General features: G+C 41.0%; 1 long non-coding RNA gene across 1 annotated transcript; it reads left to right on the forward strand.

Annotated features, from left to right (window-relative positions):
* Positions 1-476: 476 nt before the first annotated feature.
* Positions 477-3,500, forward strand: LOC108922851 (uncharacterized). The gene is made up of 3 exons (XR_001965170.1): positions 477-850; positions 1,073-1,139; positions 3,440-3,500. It is a non-coding gene; the product is annotated as an uncharacterized LOC108922851 (long non-coding RNA).
* Positions 3,501-13,122: the final 9,622 nt, after the last annotated feature.

A 13,122-nucleotide genomic window follows, 5' to 3' on the forward strand; every position in this document is an offset into this window, starting at 1 on the left:
GTACATCATTACAAGTAGCTTATGCAAGTTGCTTCGGAGAAAAGTGTCAGCTAAATGAATAAATGTAATGTAAATGTTACCATTTGTGGGTTTTCTAAGAGAGAAGAAAAATATACCTCAGTAAGTTTGCCGTTTCATCAAATAAATACACTATTATTACTAAGAGCCTACAATACTAGGCTGCTTGCTAGTCATTCCGTGTAGTAGCTCTTCACACACCAGTTTTTTACCCACACAGCCCCTAGCTTTTACCCAACTATTGTACAAGGGTGTGTCTTCTGATAACCTGATCTTATCAAAAAATAAATTTGGCATAAAACTAACTGTTTTGTTGCGTTTTTCAGATCCTCCACCACCACCATTAATTTTACGGTACGATACAATCTCGTGGATAAGCATGTATGTGTAAACATGTTCGCCGGCTACCATAAAAAGGGGGTGGGGGGTAGACACTTACTAAGACGGTTTCTAAGGTACGAATATTGATGCATTAAAGAATATTACCGATGCACTTTTCACGGAAAACAGAACGAAGCTCTTGCCAAACAGCTGCCTTTCGCGCGCTTCGCAACGGCTGTTTCATTCGTCTCGCGCTTCCCGCCAGAACACCACGAACACGCAAGAAAGTGAACATTCTCAGTACATTAAACTGCCTTAAGTAACCGTAGTTTTTTAAAAAAAAGAAAACATAGTGGAACTTCTCTGCGAAGGTTAGAGGGTACGTGAAAAATATATCCTAATGTTTTAACGTCTTTTGAAAACATCACTACGCGATAAAGGGCTACAAGGACAGAAGATGTTTCCAGAACATCAGTAGCAATGGAACTGTAAGCCTTTGATTTTGTTCCAGGTTGGTCTGGGATTTTGCTCAGAAAGTCGTAGTTTAACAAAAACTATGCGTTTCTCCATTAATACTGTATTGGAAGCCATGTTTTACATATCAGATGTTGTTTTAAATACTTTCCTTGCTTCCACAACGATTTCCTCAGTTATCTTTGGCTTTTGGTCTAACTGAGTTTGTTCGCCTAAGGTCCTGTTCATTTAGTAACCTTAATGTTCTCTTAAATCTCAGCAGGATGAATTTGACCTTACTACAAAGAGCTTTCTCCCCTGGCATATGCAAGTAATTTCATATAAAGGTACAGTCTGTAAAGGTCTATTCTTTAATGAGTGGAACCATTCTTGGTTAAATAAAAATTCACATTAAACATCCAAAGCAGCATAATTAAGTGCTGAGGAAGTGAAGTTTAGATACATTTCACTATACAGGAAGGGCCAACAGGTATAAGTTGGATTCTTGTATAAAAAAGTATATCCTGTGCTGTATGTATACTTAGCAATTGTGTTTGGTACTGCCACATATTTGTTATAACTATTGCTTTGCTCATGTTTCTCCATGTCTGGCATGTGTAGAATGCTGCTTGGCAGATCTCTCCTTTCTGGTTCTTCAACAGTTAAATGTTTTGGAATAAAGACTGTCATGTGGACATTCAGCTTGGCACAACATCAGGTCTTGCGCTACACCACTGTTCTCCACACACCCATAGAGCAGCCTGGAAAACCAAGAGATGAAGCAGCCAATATTCTGGCCTTCAGATAGGTCTATGTGGAGTCTGTGGGGGGAGTCTACATCAAGCTGCCCCAGCCTTGTCAACACACAAGCACCCTACGTAGATACTGTAGGCTGTTTAAATATTAAACAGTGCTGACTGCAGAAATGACCCCAAAATTAACAGCAGATGTTCAAAGGGTATAGTTTTGCTGTGTTTTGTCTGCAGACTGAGCTGTGAAATATTGCAGAGCCAGACAATTCACCCAGGCCATGGTTTGTGAAGTCATCACCTCTAGTGTATTTAACCATCAGTTAAACACTTAACTAAAAACTGAGTCAAGGCTATGTTACTTCTTTTGCAAAAGAGACTAGTTGTTATCTTTGGATGAAACGCTGAGAAATGAAATAGGTGTAGAGCATGTAACCTTGTTTGTAGCAAGCCAACAAAGCAACAGCAGAATTCACCAACCTTGAACTGAACTGTAATCTTGATTTCTTCCATATGTTTAACATCTCTATGGACTCTGTATTCATTATGAGGTAGATAATGATAGACATATATAAGTTGTCTTCATAGTTGTGGATAACATAAATATTGTATGTCAGTTTTAGCTGAGTGATTACAAGCAGGCCTAGTAATGTCTTTTTCATTAACAACCCAACTTCTTTCATGACACTTGCACAAAGTTTTAACAAATGGGCTGTGTGCTGCAAAAAAATCATAAGCACATTGTCATAAATAAGTAAGTCAAACTTTTATTCTAATGCTATATTCCATGTTAATAAGCCTCCCGAGATGGTAAATCTGGAGAACTAAAGCTGGATTTCAGAACTAGTGGCAAAAGGCAAAAGATGTAAAAAATGGGCAGACTGAAGACAGAACATTCAAATGAGAAATGATGCTCTTAAATAATGCATGACTTTTTTTCTGAAATGGGACTGCTTCCCATTCCATTAATATGAAGTCTTAAAGATGGAATTGCAGGCTTTAATTTCCATTTCAAATTTAGGAAAATGGGACAATTGAAGTGAAAGAGTGGAATTTCACACAGATCCATATCTAAAAACCCTGGACTGTCCTGATCCTATGAGTGAAGTTTAACGGGACAAAGAGAAAAACAGCCTGTGATTTGTGCTGATTATAAACTCAGCATGGTGCTGAAGACGATAGCACCAATCTGTTTGAACGGAAGCTCCTGCTTCCGTGGAATACAAATTCTGTCAGCTTGCTAGAAGCATGTACTCATAGCCAAGACTTCCATCTCCTTCCCGCCATGACAATTTCTGATAGTGAATCACTCGGCTCATTACAAAAGAGCTGAACTCGCCTGATTCTGAGAGGAATTTTGCACAAGCAATCAAGCACAAATGCTGATGATTTCAGTTAACATTGTCTTATTTTTACTGGGGTTGATACAAATAGTTAGACTACTGTACGCCATATCTAAATGTCAAACCTTACTGCATGCACTGCCTTTGAAGTTAATGAAGAGTAATTCATTCAGATTAAAATTTCAAAAAATAAATTTTGACACATTTGATTTTTTGAATATCTGAATATTTCAGAATGTTGCAACAATATTTCAAAACTGTGTATAATGTGATGTTATTTACTTTATTCATAACAGGCAAAGGCAAGGTGTTTGTTTCTATGCAGTATTTTTTTTTAAACTTTATATTTTCTTGTCGTTTTTTAAATATATTTTTCCTTTAAATATATTGTCTTGTTTGCACAGTCTACAGAGTTGACTAGATTAACATTTCACTACAGGTTGTATTTGTGTATAACTGTGTATGTGACAAATAAAATCTTGAATCTTGAAACTTTACACTGAAATGATCTTGCTTCAAAATAGATTCATGCCACAAATTCTATCCACATTGCAGGGGGAATGAAAAAGCTACTTCCATTCAAAACCAAACAACAACATGTCGACAGTGTTGGCCAGCTGTGATGAGGAAGTACAGATTGCAGTGAGGGGGCGGCCATGTGCATGTGTGTGACCCCCCCCCCAGCATCACCAGGATCCACTTACAGCATGGCTGTGCAGGGTATGTCAGGGTACTGCATGGCTGCTACGAATCATGGCAGATTGCAAGGAGGCAGGGTCCAAATGGGCTTTGGCAGGGTGGCAGTGAAATGCGTCTTATGGGTGTTCTCTTCATGGTTCCCAGGAGTACTGTGATTCCTCTCAGTTCAGCTGGAGGGCAGTCCATGACCCCTATAAAGAGTGCAATGCCCACTTCCAACATCCCAGGCCCACTTGTGGAGTCAGCAGTCATTCATTTATTGTTGGTTCTCCTCTTGCTAAGGAAATACATTCTCAATTGCTTCTCCCTTTTTGAATGTTTTTACAGTCTTCATTCTCTCATCCTTGAATTCCCACTCTGCCTTTTCTGTTATTTGTTTGGTGTATAAACATGCATTTGGGCCCTCCGTCTCTGGACGCTGCACTGGCTACACTATAAAATTGACTGACAACTAAAAAAATCGTATATGTTTTTACACTCTCCCAAAAGAAGGAGGGTATTTATTTGTCTAGCTACTCTTTTTATGGAGACAGGGGTTTTGGGATACCTGAAAGCTATACTAAATTACACAGGCTAAAAATCTCACCACTTATCTAATGTTTAGGAAACCATGTTTTTAAGAACTTTCTCAGGCACAGTTCGTATTGCGTCAGTTTTCTTTTTGGATTATTTGATTGTGGCAGAGCCGGCCTAGCAAGTTGAGTAAAACACAACGTCAATGAAGCAGGTTCTATCCTGGCCACATCCAGTGAACCAGACTGGCAGACACACCTGGGCATGGGGCAATGAGCACCAGGTGCAGCCAGTCAGCTAATGAAAGTCTCTATAAAAGGGTCACTGAGCACCTCAAAGGAACAAGTTGAGTTCAGAAGTTAGAAGAGATGTTACTGAGGGAAGGGGAACTTTTGGAGTTAATGTCTAGGTGGTTTGGTTTGCAAATAGATTTTTCTCCCCCCCCCCCCCCCTTCTTGTGTGGCTGAAAATCCATTTTCTTTGTTATGGTTCATTTGGTTAGATAGTTTTGTCTGGGTTTTTTCATATGGATGCTATTAATAAACTTTATGGGGAAACCTACAGCATCACCCCATACCTGGATACTCCTTAAACCCAACATGCCTCAGTGTGTCACTATGATAGGGTCAGATACAGCTGAGTAACATCATTCCAGACACTTGACTACAATAGAATTAAACTATCAAATAGAAGCTGCACTAGGTTGCTTTGGTTTGTCTGTATTGTTTCTGCTTAGGCAGATTTGACTTATTTCTGCCCTTTGATGTGCTGCAGTAATGACAGCCTTGTATTACAATTTTTTTTTTTTTTTGTTCCCCCCCCCAGATCCCTCATGAACAAGTTCTGGCCCAATTTCCTGATCCTTTCCAAGGGCCATAGGACTGAAAAGCCAAACCTGTGACCCACATCCCCAGTTTGATGACCGCCAGACAACAGGACATGCCTGAGAAACTGGAAGAGAATTGAGACTAAGTCATACCAAGCTACTTTATATGTATTTGCTCAAAGCCCCACTATGCTGAGTGTACAGAACAGAGGGAAGCGTGTAGCTTTACAGCTAATTTATTCATCAGTTTTAATTCCTTAACAGAGTTGCATGGCTGGCAATTTTACTTCAGTTTATAAAGCATCCATTTTTTCAGGAAAGCAATCCGGATTAAGGACTTTCTTTATTAAAGTAAGTCTTGAATGTAGCTCTGATAAACAGGTTACAAGTGCAGTAGTGAAACATAGATTTACGAGGGCAGACAGTCATTGTACAAAGCACTTTGAATAAAGCCATCAATTCATTAACTTGACTGCCTTAGTCTGGAAAAAAATAAAGCTAGGTTCGTCTCCATCGGCCTCAGTTTACACACGCACAATTTAACAAGTCACCTCTGCCTGGAAGGACTGCAGCTCATGTGAGCCACAGCCTGGAGCCGAAGTCCTCCAGTGCCAAAGGAGGCCCACTCATTCAGATAATCCTATCTGATCCCCTATTAGAGGCAATTTTCCCCTTCATTGGCATGGGACTTATGGTTGGCCACGAACACAATAATTTTTCCTTGCTGAGGGAAATGTGTTTTTATTTGCTCAGGTAAGTGCTTCAGTGGGGTCTGACACATCACCCAAGCACTGGATGGCAGTTTAAAAACACGTAAAAGCAATAGGCCTTCAAAAATATACAGGTGGTCCTCAATTTACGATGCGGTTCTGTTCCAACAACCTCGTTGCAAGTCCACTCCATCATAAGGCACCAGTCCCCTTACATTACATGATCCATAAAGACATATAAACAAATACGCATGAATGCTGTGTTGTATAGTAGGACTTTGTTTTCTTCGCTAATTTCACACATCATGAATGTTAAAATAATACTAATATAGAATAATAATATAAAGAGTATAGTATAATTATATTTTCTTGCTTGACTATTATTGTCACTTTCATTTATAAATCTATGATGTTTTGCCTTTTCTGTGTCACCAGGGTAATTACCTGTTTGCTTTCTAGCCATTTTTAAAAAGTAAAATTTTTGTAAATAAAATACACTCACTGACTGAGTGAATAAGAAATATGGTGCCATCGGATGTTATCATACAATAGATGAAACAATCATTGTTAGACGTTACCACCAAACATTGAAACTCAATATAAAAAGGGAAAGCTGTCATAAATCTAGGTTGTTACAAGTCACATATGTCGTAAATGAAGGATAAATCAAAATGCACACATTTTACCTTGTGCTTGCTTTGAAAATTATACATTTACATTAATTTGTTTTTGTAGTCTGGGGTCAGAGCTACACATGCAGTGTGAAACTGCCGCACATGTTGACGTGTTCTGACTTCACAAGCCACCCCTGTGCTTCTAATTAAACGCAACCATCATGGTTGCCTGTTAGCTGTGAGTTAGATAAAAGCGTGACTGAGGAATAAATTACTCTGGTGCTGGAGCGGACAGTTTGTGATCCATAGCCTCGGGGTGTCTTATCAGAGAACGAAAGAGGGCTTCACAATCACAGCAGGGGTTAAGAGTGTGCCAGCCATTAGTGCTCACATGAGACACAACGCATAGGCATAACACAACGAACCTGCCGGGCTCAACGGCGGTGGGGGGGTGAGTCTGTCTCCATGTGAAGGAAAGATGTGGGTATGAACTGGAGAGTGCACTGTCTGCTCTGGGAACCAGGCCTTAGAGATATTCTGACCTCTGACCAGGCTTGTGATCAGTGACCATTTCACTAGCACTGTGCTGCCACCCGCCCTCCTGTGACAGTAGTATCTGTCTTCCCCAACCAGGGTTACCTGCCAGCTACCTGTGATTGAGGGCCTTTGGAGTGTTTTCCAAGTCTGTCCAGAGGAAGGCCTGCATGGTCTCAAACTGCAGACAACTCTGTCTCCCATGAAGTTCACCCATGACAAACTGGACGTTGCTTTGCCTATCACTCCATCAGTCTATTTGGGACGGAATCTCCTGTGGCCCTGAGCCCTCTATCCACATCTCCTTTCAGAGGTACCACAGTCTCTCTTTATCCACATCTGCCAAACACGTTGGAGGACAATAAAACAATTACAGCTGACAGACGGCGGCACATTAGCGCAATGGCTGTGGGGAGTCGCTGTGGATCACGGCACGCTTGTCATTTTGGTAAGTCTTTAGAAACTCTAACACTAAGTAAATGGCACACAGTTCTTAATTACACACATTCTAATTGCGAACGGTTCGCAAGTTGAGACCCTTGCTGGGAATCATCTGCCATGAACATCTGTATAAATGCCTTTTGTTGGAGCTGAAGTGAAGAGCGTAAACATCTCAACTGTCGCTTGGGCGTGCTACACAGGGAACCCTCAGCACATAGCCTGAAGACAGACCCACATTTAAATTTTTTATTTATTGCTTTTTAATCTTTCCTGACAAAGGGATTAGGACTCAAGTTTATCAGGAAGAGTCTAAGAGGGGGAAAAGTCCTAAACTGTGACAAAATTGTGAGTCCAGGATGCAGAGCACCAACAGGCTAGAAGATGAGCTAACCTGGTCACTGGCCAGATTTCACAGCATGAAGTCTGATGTCCATGATTACAGGCGGTCAGTGCTGATATGTGGACATCCTCCAAGAAGTTACTGTACTTTACATGCTTTTTGTAAGGCATGCCTTTACTTTGGCAACAAATGTCAAATCATAACACATAATGGAATGTTGTCAAAGTAAAGTCATTTTTCACATCAGGGTAATTTCAGCTGTGTATGTTGCCTCAGTGCACAAACTGGTCAGTTCATTCATAGTTCAGTTCAACATAACACTAAAACAAGAGCCTCATCAGTTATGAGAGGGAGTTGTACCTGGACAAATTATGTATTTTATGATCTGCCACCTATACACATGCTGTTTATGCCAGTATGACTATTAAATTAAATAAGAAATAGTTATGTGTCAATGGCAGATGATGATTGTGGTCCGTTTCCTGATCAGGGAGATTGGAAGGCTGCTTATCTTCCATAGAGAGCAGTAAAGAGGTCCTAAAGGTATGTAGGTGGAATGACCATCCATTCCATGTGCAATAAAGAGGTTTAGGGGTCTTACTAATGCCCGGTAGAGTCTCATAGGCTGTGGAAGTTTCACAGGGTCCATTATTACCCAGGCTGCCCCCCAAAGAGCAGCTAAGGAGTACTTTGGCTTCAAGTTTTGTCTCAGGGACAGCTCAGACCTCCAGCATTCATCACAGGCAGCAGAGGGGGAGGGGAAGAGGTGTCGTCTGAACGAAAGCAGGCCGTCCATCACGCCAGGTTGTTTACGGTAGATAACAGAGCAGGATATTGTCTTATGGCGGATTGCTTATTTAGAGAGGAAGAGTGTGGCCGTCACCGCAGTGGTGATGAACTGAGGTCTGGCATGTTTGTTATTCTCTGTGGAGGAAAGTCAGCTGTGACAACCTGGGGACGCTCATGTTCGAAGGGTAGACTGCAGCGGTTATTTCTAATGCCCCCCACCTAGACTCACTTGGGTACTATGTGGCTTGGACACCAGCTATTTTCATGAAGGAAACAAGACAGCTAACACTCATTTAAACCTGTTTAAATACCACAGGCTGGGTGGGTTCAGTACCTTCTCACCCTTGCAATTAGTGCCTCCCTGGATTCAGCTGTCATGGTTGGGCACAAGAGAAAGTGACTGGATGTAGCACTTCCTATCTGTGGAGTCCTGGTTCCCTTGAAGGTGGGAGTTGGAGTCTCAGTTTACTGAGATTAGTGGGCACTGATTTATTCCTGTTCATTTGGCTCCCTTATGTGGTGTCACATCCACAGCCTCTCTTTTCTATTAGTGTATGTGTGGCAGAGGGGGGTTGATTGGCATCTCTCACTTGTTATGGGAACAGATGTGTAAAGGGCACACTTCATCTGACTTTGTGATAATTATAGAAAGGCCAGAGGACTATGCTCCTTATTTGTTACTCCATCTACAAGTGCACCCAAATTAACAATCCAAGGGGTACAAAGGAACACCTGAAGGTACTGCAGTAAGGTTGGCCAGCAGATGCAGCTATAATCTTCTCCCAATTCCAGACAAATGAGGATTGAAGCAATTGCTTCCCAAATGGCACTAAAGTGGTCCAAGCTGGCAGAGAGAAAGAAACAGGGAAAGAAGGATCTCCTGAAGGATGAGAAGGAGCTGTGAAGAAGAGGAAGAGAACATGATGCTGGGATGGAGGGCAGTTGCCTGGGTCTGTCAGAAGAGGAGCCCTAGTAGATCTAGACAGCAGCATTGCGATACACTGACCTGGACCACAGAGTTCGTTTAATAGCAGCTAAGAAGACAAGTTCTGTGGTGTCCAAGGAAACAGTATCAGTATAAACTGATATATCACCATAAACTTTCATTTCGAGAGAGCACTAAGGAGCCATATTTGTCAGACTGCTTGTTACCTCAAGGATAATTTCATGTGGTCCAACATACTTGTCCAACATGGAATGCAGGATGTCAAGAAAAATCATTACTAATGGCAGTTTACTCAGATAACTGCTGTTTACAATCTATATTTTGACTCACTAGCTAGGCTAGTGCCACAGGGAGAGCATTGAGCGCCACCCAGCTCAGCGTTGAATGACTTCTCTCCAACTTCTGCTGCACTGTAGTCTCCAAATCCAGGTTTAGATCTGAAGACTTACCTTTAAGCTGCCATGGAGAAGGAAAAACATGATGGTGGAGCTGGGTTCATTGGTGACATGGTAATAAGATGCATCTGGACACTGTTCACCAGCACTCTGTCATGACTGTGTGATATTTATGTTGTTGAAGATCTTCAGATTCTCATAGGGATCCAGCTGATGTTTCATCAAAAATAAAGTGACAAGACTGCTATTCATGTCATCAACCTCCATGTCATTTTGAATATCTGCCAATAAGTGTGAAAAAGAAATAACTCTAACCCTGTGTGAAAAGTACTTAGGCAGATGCCTTTAATCCAACTTTTTTCAGTGTTATGCTTCCATATTTTCCACATAAAGGCAGCAGGGGTTACAGCTGCTCCATGGCACTTGAAGGACTCAGGGTCAAAACCCACCTCCTGCTGTTGTACCCTTCCTTGATCATGGTACTTGAATTGATAGAGTAGAAATTACCCAGCTGCATAAACAGGAAAATATTTGTAAGTTGCCTTGGGGGGCAGGAATTGGCTAAATTAATAAATAATAATGCCACTGGTGAAGTCTCTGTCACACTCTGGTTCTTTATTCCTCTGCCAGCAGGGGCGATAGAGTGCACAAGGCAGTGTAGCACAGAGCTTGGTATTTATAGACAAAAAAAAACCTTCTCCACTCTGTCCAGCTGTGTGTGGTTTTCCTTTTACCTGCAGGACCTTTTGAAGTAACAGATTTAATTGGGATGGAATCCAGCTGCTCTGCGTACCACAGTGTGGCAGTAAGGTAAGCTCCTGAAGCTGTCGCTGTTGTTTGTGTGTAAGGGGGCCCAGATTGTTGCACCATACACACAAAGAGGTGGGAGAGGTTCCTCTCACTTATCACTGCACAAACACATGTTCATCATGGTATAGAACTGTGGTTCCACCTGTGGGTTCTGCACAGTTGTACAATTTCCATTGACAGGCAAAGCCCAGGAGCTCATCATGTTGTGCCCCTGAAGCCTGGACTGATGTCAGAATTATTTGAGCTGGTTTTTATACCGTGGTCCTGGTACATCGGCTCCACTCATCACAATCTCTCACTGCCTGAGCTATGTTAGGCATGTCTGTCATTTAGGCAGTACCATGCTGGTAAAAGTTGGTAACTTTCCACTTTACATATAGATAGATGTCATTTCATTCTTCTATATGTACACCTGCTTCCCCACTGACTCAGCACATCTTTGATACAAAAAAAAAACTCATAAAAATGTACAGGAAATTCAAAAACACACAAATAGTACTAAAGAAATGTGTAAATGTACTTTAACATTTTGGTAAATAAAGCAGACATTTTTTTTTTTAGTAGCAGCTTCACTAGGGATCTGGTAGTCAATGAATAGAGGAAAAGCACTCTGGATGAGTGGGCCAGAAACATCACTCATCCATCCAAAGAAGGTTGGGTGAGGTAGCTGTACAAGACCACGGAGACTGAGTAGGTCACCATCACCATCCAGTGGTACATGTGAGTATTGCCTTACTCATTCCTTAATGGATGGAGAATATACTGTATTTACATAAATAGGAATTTGTGTAAAGCACAACATTGTGCTGAGATTGGAAAAAAAACAGATCTCCCACAGGTTAAATTCTCTTGAACTATGTTGATCATGTTAAGCATTTCCTTGCAAGTTAACTAATTCATTAACATATATGAATTTCAACAACTGTACATATGAAAGAAAAGTTAAATTTTTGAAAATGTGAACTGAAACACAGACCATCTTTACAGTGATTATTTGGCTTCAATAGCATTAGATGTCATTGAACTACTCTATTCGTGTTGACAGAAGATGAAAATTTGCTTTTAGCTCAGTGTATTATTAGCGAATGGCTAATGTGTACAACCCTCTGATACGTAGAAGCATTTAATAGGCAAGGGAATTGGACACAGTCCACTAATTACATTGCTCATACACACACACGCATTTACACCTTTTCATTTAGCTGATACTTTTCTCCAAAGTGACTTACAATGTTAAGGTTACAATTATTTACCCATTTATACAGCTGGGTAATTTTACTGGAGAAATTCAAGATAAGTACCTTGGTCAAGGGTACTACAGCCGGGGGGTGAGGCTCAAACCTCCGACCTTTGGGTTCAAAGGCAGTTGTTCTAACCACTATGCTACCAGCTGTCCCACAGGCAGGTAAAGTCAGACTGCACAACAGGCACGTGCTGCTGGACAACAGTGTAATGACCGTTAAGTCTTTGTAGTTCATGTCTATGTAAGATATATATCTGATCTTATTTTCACTCACCAAAAAAGATGGTACTTTGGAAGGATAATGTATCTGTTGGGTTATGGAACAAATGCACAAAAAACAAGCAATTTTTCACATTTTATTTTCATTACAATATAAATAAATTAAAATTACTAAAACCCAACAAAGTGTGCACTTGACCAGTAACCATTTGACCATACAGAACCAGTAGAATGGACACCAATACAAATGTCAAAAGTCCAAGCAGACAGGCAGGGATCCGCAGCATCCTGCAGTCCCATTTCCTCACTTTATGTGGCTCTTGCTAAAACACAGACTTTCCTTTCAAAAACTGTGGGACCAAAAGTAAACTGGTGCAGAGTCAACACACACCCTGAATGGGACGCCGGCTTGTCAGAGGTCGGTCAGTCACACACAAACCAATGGCAATTTAAGAATCATCAATTCACCTGAAACACATATTTGGACCAGAGCATCTAGACGAAAGTCATGGAACGAGATGTAAACAAACCAAAATGGATTCAGACTGACATCTGACTGAACCCACAGCCTAGGAGCTGTGAGGTGGCAGCAGCATTATCTGCTGTGCCACCTGGGAAAAGAATATCACACAACACAATGCTGTCAGTGGATGCTGTTCACAGTGAACTGTAACGTAAATTTGATATATGAAGTTATATGCATATGTATGAAGTTGCCCAAAAAAAAATTAAAAGGCATTAATTCTACCCAGTCAGCAAATGGCAGCAAGCGCAGTGTATCGCGTAGAGGGAAACACACTGCTCGCAGTCCCCAACTTGATATTTCAACGGCAGCTTTCCACTGAACACCAGATCAAGTAAGAACAGAAAAGAGCAGAAGTTATTTACAGACATGTCAAATTTAAATGGGTTAAGAAATTTAAATATGTTTCACTGAAAGCGAAATACCACAATCAGCAGAAAAGAAACTGACATTACTCAAGTGGATGTTTCAGTTCCTGTTCATACACTCCGGAGAATAACTTTAGCTATAATTTAAGGTTTGATACCTGAGAATTGCTTCTTTCTCAGTACCATTTCTAATAACCTCCAGTCTGACACAGCAGCACTTTGTCCAGTAGAGGAGAAAATAAAAGTGCCTCACGGTGCTACTACAATG

Source organism: Scleropages formosus, chromosome 13 (genome assembly GCF_900964775.1).
Source record: "Scleropages formosus chromosome 13, fSclFor1.1, whole genome shotgun sequence".
Taxonomy (NCBI): Eukaryota; Metazoa; Chordata; class Actinopteri; order Osteoglossiformes; family Osteoglossidae; genus Scleropages; species Scleropages formosus.